This window comes from Haemaphysalis longicornis, unplaced genomic scaffold (genome assembly GCF_048455015.1).
Source record: "Haemaphysalis longicornis isolate Haplotype H1 unplaced genomic scaffold, Haemaphysalis longicornis Haplotype H1 scaffold_3, whole genome shotgun sequence".
Taxonomy (NCBI): domain Eukaryota; kingdom Metazoa; phylum Arthropoda; class Arachnida; order Ixodida; family Ixodidae; genus Haemaphysalis; species Haemaphysalis longicornis.
This window is the reverse complement of record NW_027526335.1, coordinates 2,760,459-2,768,433: the sequence shown is the minus strand read 5'-3', so window position 1 is coordinate 2,768,433 and position 7,975 is coordinate 2,760,459.

The window sequence follows — 7,975 nt, the reverse complement described above, 5'->3', positions numbered from 1 at the left end:
TTCGGTGGCGTGTGGAAAAGCCAGCTTTGCAGTGAGTTTCGGGCGTACTAATGTTAGGTAGGCTAAACGTTTTACAGGAGGAGGGGCAAGGCGTAGGTTTCGTCTGAGGTAGCCAAGAACTTTATTTGCTTCGTTACAGATATTTATTATGTGGGGTGTCCAATTAAGATCGGGAGTTATGTTTATACCTAAATACCTATAGGAGTCCACGGGGGATAACTTAGAGCCGAAAATAAAGTACGTTGGAGCCGGGTAATGTTTCCTACGATGAAAAGAAACAACAGAAGTTTTGTTAATGTTTAGAGTAGGGGTGTGCGAATATTCGAAACTTCGAATATTCGATTCGAATTTTTTGGTATTCGATTCGATTCGAACCACACTTTTATTGTTCGAAATATTCGAACCACCCAAAACTAAAAAAAAAAAAAATTCAAATCGTGTCTGTATCGGTGTTTATTTACAGTGGACTCTCGTTCATACGATTCTGGGGGTGCGAATTTCGGGATGATACGAATTTCCGAAAAGTCCCGGCGAAATTGCATCGTTTGCAATGGGAAAAATTTCGGCTGTTACGAACAGACCTGCGCGGCCCGGCGGAAGGTACGAACGAGCCGGCGAGGCACCCAACTGCTGAACGAGCAAGTGACGGCTCTCGCTCCCCTGTTTGTCACTCTTTCTGCAGAAACGGCCGGGCTGTTGTTTTCTGCTCGCGAAAACGCTCTGCGCACGCCCAACGCGCTGACACCGCCGCGAAACCACCCCCACGCTGCGCGCGGCGCGGCCGGCGACGTCAACATGGCGTCGGCTCCAGCCGCGAAGTGGCGCGGGCGCTCGAGCGACCGCTTCTAACCGCTCTTTCAAATGCGGCTCAAGGGAGACACGAAGTTGCTTGTGCGGTAAAGGAGCTGATAATTCATGCGATAACGGTACTATAAAACACCATCCGCGCCGCTAGTGAAAGCGCCCATAAAATATTTGCCGGGGTGCTAAGCCTAACCGTCTCTGGCGGAGCGAAGCCGGCTGTCTCGATCTCATCGCAAGTAGTCAGGCTCCTCCATTCTGCCGCGCGCGTACTGCGTCATTTTCTGACCGAGGTAGGCGCTATTGCGGGCGCGAAATCGTCGATGTGGGCGTGAAAATACAGCGCTCGCAGAGCCGAGGCGAGCGAATCGCGTGCAAAACCGCACCATGCGGTTCACGCTTGGCTGTTTCGGCGTGTAGCGAGCTTGGGCACACCGAGTGAGGAGACGAGCGCGAAGCTTTACGTGCTCCAGAAAGGACTGCTTTGCGACACGGGGGTTAAAAAAAGCAGAAAAATCACGAATTTCTTCACGCAAAAGTAGGAAAAGAAATAAACGAAAACTTCTTTCAGCGCTAAATTTTTTGGTCTGTGTTGGTTCATACGAATTTTGGATGATACGAATATTTTTCGCAGTCCCGCGAGATTAGTATAATCAAGATTTTACTGTATCAGCGCGCGGCAATGTGCACGGGCTCGGGCATGCCAGCTACTAGTGTCTCAGGTGAGCGGCTGTTTTCGATATCTGGTAAAGTGGTGACGAGCAGGACGTTGTCACTGCTCCCCGAACATGTCGAGCAGTTAACCTTTCTCCATGTTAACATTTAAGCGAGTGCAGACCTTAATCTGTTGAGTGCAATGGTATTGTGTAATTCCTAATTTTACTTTGTGCGATTTGTTGTGCAATAAAGTTGCAGTTTTTGTGTCTCTAGATGGTGAAAACATTAATTTTACAAATAACCATAAGTATTCGTATTCGAAAAATATTCGAAAAATATTCGATTCGATTCGAACTTTGTTTTTATTATTCGAATTCGATTCGAAATTAAAAAATTGATATTCGCACACCCCTAGTTTAGAGTCATTAGCCAATTTCTGCACCATGTTTCAATTGTTAATAGATCGTTTTGGAGAATGCAGGAGTCATTATGGTCATTAATAGGGCGATAAATGACGCAGTCATCTGCGAATAAACGGATACTTGACGATATATTATTAGGCAGGTCGTTTATATAAATTAAGAACAGGAGGGGACCGAGGACCGTACCCTGGGGCACACCTGAGACTACTTGACAACGGGATGATGATGCCTGGTTGGCACAAACGAACTGTTCACAATTTGAAAGAAAATTTTGGATCCAGTTTAAAATGGCAGGGTCAAGGTTTAAGCGCGAAAGCTTTAGAAAGAGACGTTTATGGGGTCCCTTATCAAAAACTTTTTCGATATCTAGAAGCAGAGCGTCAACAGGAATATTATGATCAAGACATGAGCTGATATCGTTAATAAAAAGCGCGAGTTGGGTGTCACATCAGAGGCCTTTCTGAAAACCGTGCTGACTGGGGCGAAAAAAATTTGCAGATGAAAGAAATTTGACGGTTTGAGAGTAGATAATATGTTCCATAAGTTTACAGCATATGTATATTAGTGATATTGGACGGTAGCTGGAGGGTGAGGATGACGGACCTTTCTTGGGAATTGGAATGATCTCGCCGACCTTCCAGTCTCGTGGCACCACTCCAGATGACAGTGATTGCTGAAAGATATGAGACAATATAACAGCAGAAAAATGTTTAGTGTTTATCAGAACGTTAGAATTTATACAGTCAATACCAGCTGATGACGTCACTTTTAATGACTCGATCACTTTAATGATACCGTGAGGTTCGAAGATGACGTTAGGCATAACAGGGAAATCATGCGTGGAAGCACAAGGAAGTATATCTTCGGGTTCATCAGTAAAGAGAGAACAAAATGTAGAATTTAGTGTTTCTGCGACATAGGGCTCCGGTATTGTAACATTTTGTGGATCGCATAACGAGATAGGTTTCATATGAGTTGGGTTAATGGCCTTCCAGAACTGTTTGGGGTTAGTGCGTATCATGTCTGGGAGGGTAGACGAGAAGAACGTTCGTTTAGCATTTGAAATCATGGATTCGTAAAGTTTTTCAGTATTACGATATTTTTCCCATGCTTGCTTGGAATTCGACGCCTTAGCCGAGCGGAAATGTCTCTTCTTTTTGTTGTTAAGGCGTTTTAATGCGTTGTTGTACCACGGAGAAGTAGGACGTTCTGTAATGGTGATGGTAGGAATATAGGTGTTTATTAATTGCTGCATTTTCACTTTAAAAAGCTCCCAGTTTTCGTCAACAGACCGTTTCCAGAAATCTATAAGAAACCAATCGCAGAAAGAGGAAAGTTCGTTATTCATACTTTCATAATCGGCTTTGTCGGATAGGGTTATTCTTTTCTTAATTTTGGGCGGGTTCGGTAAGTTGTATTGGAAACTCGCATGAATGACTGAGTGATCGCTTAGGCTGGTTAGATTAGAAACCGACGAAATTTTATCAGGTTCGGACGTTAGGAGTAAATCTAGCAAGCTTGTTGAATTAGGGGTTGTTCGTGTAGGGAATGTTATCACTTGGGATAAATTGAACGTTAGGCAAGTATCTGCAAAGTCGCTTTGAATATTATTTTTTGAAGTTGTTAATGCTAAGTTGGACCAATTTATTGAGGGGAAGTTGAAGTCTCCGAATAGCAGGAGAGGGGAACCGTCCGAATCTGAAGTTGCCAGTTGGAGAGCATCATAAAAGTTGCCAATAAAAGAGGAATCGGAGTCAGGGGGGCGGTAGCAGACGCCAATTGTAATGGGTGGGGCTGCAGCTTTGCAGCGGATGAAGGTAATTTCAAGGCAAGAAGGAATGTCTACCGCGCAGCATTGCAAACTGTGGTGAGCAGCGATTAAGACCCCACCTCCCCGTTTGTTTTGGCAATCACAGCGGAAAATATCAAAATCAGTAAACATAGGAAGCGACTCTGAGTCGAAGATAGATGAATTCAGCCATGTTTCGGTTAGTACTACCAGAGTCCTTCAATGCTTTTCTGGTCACGAAACTTCTCCGTAACGCTATGGGAGAGCTTCATATGGGGACCAACGCGCCCGCGCGGTGGCGCTACGAGTCCGGTGAAGGCGGCGGCCGTATTTGCCGTGCGTTGGAGTGCGAGCTTGCTGGTGTTTGTTGTGTGATATAGCTTTCTAAACTCATCACGATGGGCGAATATATGTGAACTACCATGCCTCTGACATGCTGTGTACCTGGTTGCCGCTCTGGCTATCGGAATACAACAGAAAAGGCTTCGTTGTTCTGCCTCCCAAGCGACCACGAACAACGCGACAGTGGAAGCGAGCCATTCCACGACAGGAGACGGACGCTTTCAGCTTCGAGTGGAAGGCCGTTCGTGTGTTCGGGAAATATTTGGACCCCACGGGCATTATTCGAGCCGATGAGTTCAAAATAAGTGGACAACCTGTGCTTCTGCAGCGAGAAGCTCAAGCTCCGCGTTGCCCCGGATATTTGAAAACCTGCCGGCGTATCTTACGAAGCCCAAGCCACGATCGCGCTCACAACGAGAAAATCCGTCTGCTAAACGTCGTCGCGTTTCGTCGCCGCGTTACGTCGCCGCACAAAGATCGGACTGCAGCTACTGTGATTTTGGTTATCCAACCAGATATTTTGAATTTGGAAAGTGGAGCATGGCTATCTTTGCCTGCATATATATATATATATTTTTTTACTTGCCCGCCGCGCTTGCCCAGGGGCTAAGGCGTTGTGCTTATTGATAAGCCCAAGGACGCGGGTTCCCAGCCGCTTTTCTGATGGAGGCGAAAAGAGAAAACGCTTGTGTGTTCGAGATTTCGGCGCAAGTTAAAGATACCTGAGTGGTTAAAATTAATCCGGAGCACTACAGTACGGCGCGCGCCCCATTGCCTGTGTAGCGTCGGCACGTTAAACATCATAATCAATCAATCAATGTTTTTTAACTTGCCGTTTGGGTGGGAGGGGTGTGACAGGCACTGAGCGGGTGAGTTTTTATCTGTTGACACCCTATGCCTATGAGAACAGCCGAGAAAGTAGCTCAAAACTGTAGCATTTACTCCTACCCTGGCCCCTCCGCACGCCCATTATTCTGCTTCCATTTCGTGAGCGTTTTTTTCCCTGCTGTCCACGCTAACTTTCCGAATCTCGATTATAGTTTTACATTATTAGCGCGCTATAAAATAGCGCAAATACAGCGCTAACCCAACGTGCTGTATGTTTGCACACCTATTTGCTCAGCGCAGCATGTCGCGCCCAGGGGTAAATACAGATTTAATTCTGGCGCTAGTTCACTCAAATCATGCAGGCGGCTGCAAAGGCTAGTCAAAAATTGAAAACGCCAGATGACCGCCTTTTCGAAGCGAGAATGTAGCAGTGCTTGCCGGAATGAACGAACAAGTGTTCGTTCATTCCGGCATACGTTGCAGTGCTGCAACATATGCGCCACAGTAACACCCGTGGTCTTGCCTCAGTTTCACAGCTGAGCTATGGGACAACAAATGACTCAAAAACAACAACTGACTGACTCAAAAGCTTACTCAAAAACTTCGCTCGCATTTTTACTGGTGGAAATGAAGAGCAGATGAAAGTAGGCGCGTGCCGACGGAGAAACAGCCGGCCCGCAAGCGTCGTCGCCCGCCGGTGAAGCCTTCACGTTAACAGGGGCGATCCTAGCGGCAGCTTTTGTCGCTGAATGAAACTTCGGCCGGAGTTTCGTGACCAGAAAAGCATTGAAGGACTCTGGTACTACTAATTTACATTCGGTAGCCTGGATGAGACTGTGCAGGGAATCGCGTTTAGGCAATAGGCTCCTAATGTTAGTATAAATAACTGAAAGAAAGTTTTTCGATTGAACATGGGTTTTAGTGGGTAGCTATGGTGCATGTGGGAGCACCGTTTGTGTAGTCGGGTCAAAAATGTAAGTCACCTCATCGATGGTTAATTTACGGTATGCGAGCTTATAGGGTCGGGACTGGGCTTTGCCAAATTCGATCATTCGTTTGTGTATCAGACGGGTGTTGGGGGAGTAATCTTGTGAAATGCTGTATGTACTATTTTTTAGTTTTTTTGCGTTCGATAGAATAAGGTCTTTATCTTTGAAATGCGTGAACGTTACAATTATGGGCCTATCTTTGCTAGGATGGAAAGTTCCCAGTCGGTGTGCGCGTTCAATATCGCGTGGGTTAAGTCAGATTGAGGGCAGCCTTGCAGTGATCTATGATTAAAGCCTCGGATTGGGCCCACGTTTCGCGTCCGGAATCTTTGTGTCCATAAAAGATAAGGTTATTTCGTCGGGCTCAATCGTTAAAATCGTCAATACTGCAAGCTAGTTCAGCGATTTGTTCGGAATTTTGTACAGCGATGGAACGGATTTCGTCGACGTGTGTTTTAAATGTGGCTACGTTCGCACAGTCTGCTTCAATTTTAGCAAGCCTTTCGTTCATGTTCTCAAAAGTTTTATCATACTGGGACAGTGTAGTTTGAATGCTTTTCATTTCTTTTAGGAGGGATAATCGAACTTCATCAAGGGCTGACAGTACGTTGCCAGCTGTTTGGGTGGAGGATGAACGGGTAGTAGGGCCTGGGTTTTCTTCTATGTCTCCGGAGAGCAACAACAGGTTTAGTAAGCAGTAGCAGTAATGATAAAGGGCACCAATGCAATACCGTGGGCTCGGCAACACTAGCAACGTATAATGCCGTGTAGGCTTGGCAAATATGGAGTAGCGGTTCGTTACCTGCATGAAAAACAGGCGTCGCAGGTGAGCGTTCGCCATCGATACGCTGTTGCCGAGCCCACTGGAGGGGCCACGGGTGACGCTGGTGCTTTTATGGTAGCGGTGTGGCGCCGGTGTCGGGTCGGTGACGTGGGAACCACGTGACTTCGGGGAGTGCAGTAGGCGGGGTAGAACAGGAGGCAGTTTGGGGTCATGAAGGGGGCTGTCAGTGATGGGCGGTAGTGGCAAGTCGATTGGGCGCTGTGGTCGCCGGTGCAGTGAGACCAAGCTTCCGTCGGTACCGCGAGGCTCCGTGCGGAAGACTGTCGGAACACCTGCCCAGGCGACAATCTGCATGATTGTCATACAGTTTCGGCGCACTACCGTGAGGTTCCGTGCGGAAGACTGTCAGAACACCTGCCCAGGCGACAATCTGCATGATTGTCATACAGTTTCGGCGCACTATCAACATTTTAGTGCGCGTCCATAACTGAGCCGTGGACAAGGACGCAGCCTAAAGGATTACTGAAAGCAGATCTTGTGAACTCTGAAATGAGATCCGTCAATTTCTGCTACCACTTTTTACCAGATGATAGAACTCCTTTCCGGTTTTGCCACAAATGCCCTAAAAGGCACATTTTTTGCTGTATGGGGTAACTTTTACAGAAGTAAATGGAGATATTTGACAGCAGTGCACTGTGTAAATGGGATCATTATGCCTAGTGAAATGATTACATTCTTGAGCAAACCACAGAAATAAAACTTGCCAGCCATGAAAGTGCATTATCATAGTAAACATTTAAAATGAACAAGATCAGACATTTTGTGACTCCTGCATCGTAGCCAAGCAGTCCACTGTGCAGGTGGTTGCTACCAAGCGTCACAGGGCTTCCAGTTCAATCGGGGCTAGTGGCCATGGAACAGCAGCAAGCTTAATGATGTTTCAGATGTACGTAGATGGTGGTATTGCACAGTGCTACACACCTGGCCTTTCTGCACACCAATTCTCACTCGAGAGTGACACAGCAATATGTTACAAAGCATGTCAAGTGCATCAGGCATTTACCTCCAGAAGCAAATTGGATATGAGCTTGCAGATGCCCAATTGGGAGGGTTAGGTTATGGAGGCACAATACTGGTGCAAATAGACTTGCGGAGTCTCATGCTTACACCACTGTGTTACAACGGACAAGGACGCAATTGTTTTCTGCAACTTTTTAAATTCAGTTCCATACCTTTATGTTTATGGTTTCTTTCTTGTTAAGCATGGTGCTGCATACAAGTCCGCGGAACATCTCATTTAGAAATAACGCGATTCTGCAAAAACCAGCAGCACCCTTACAAAGTAAAGAGACTGAACCAAGAG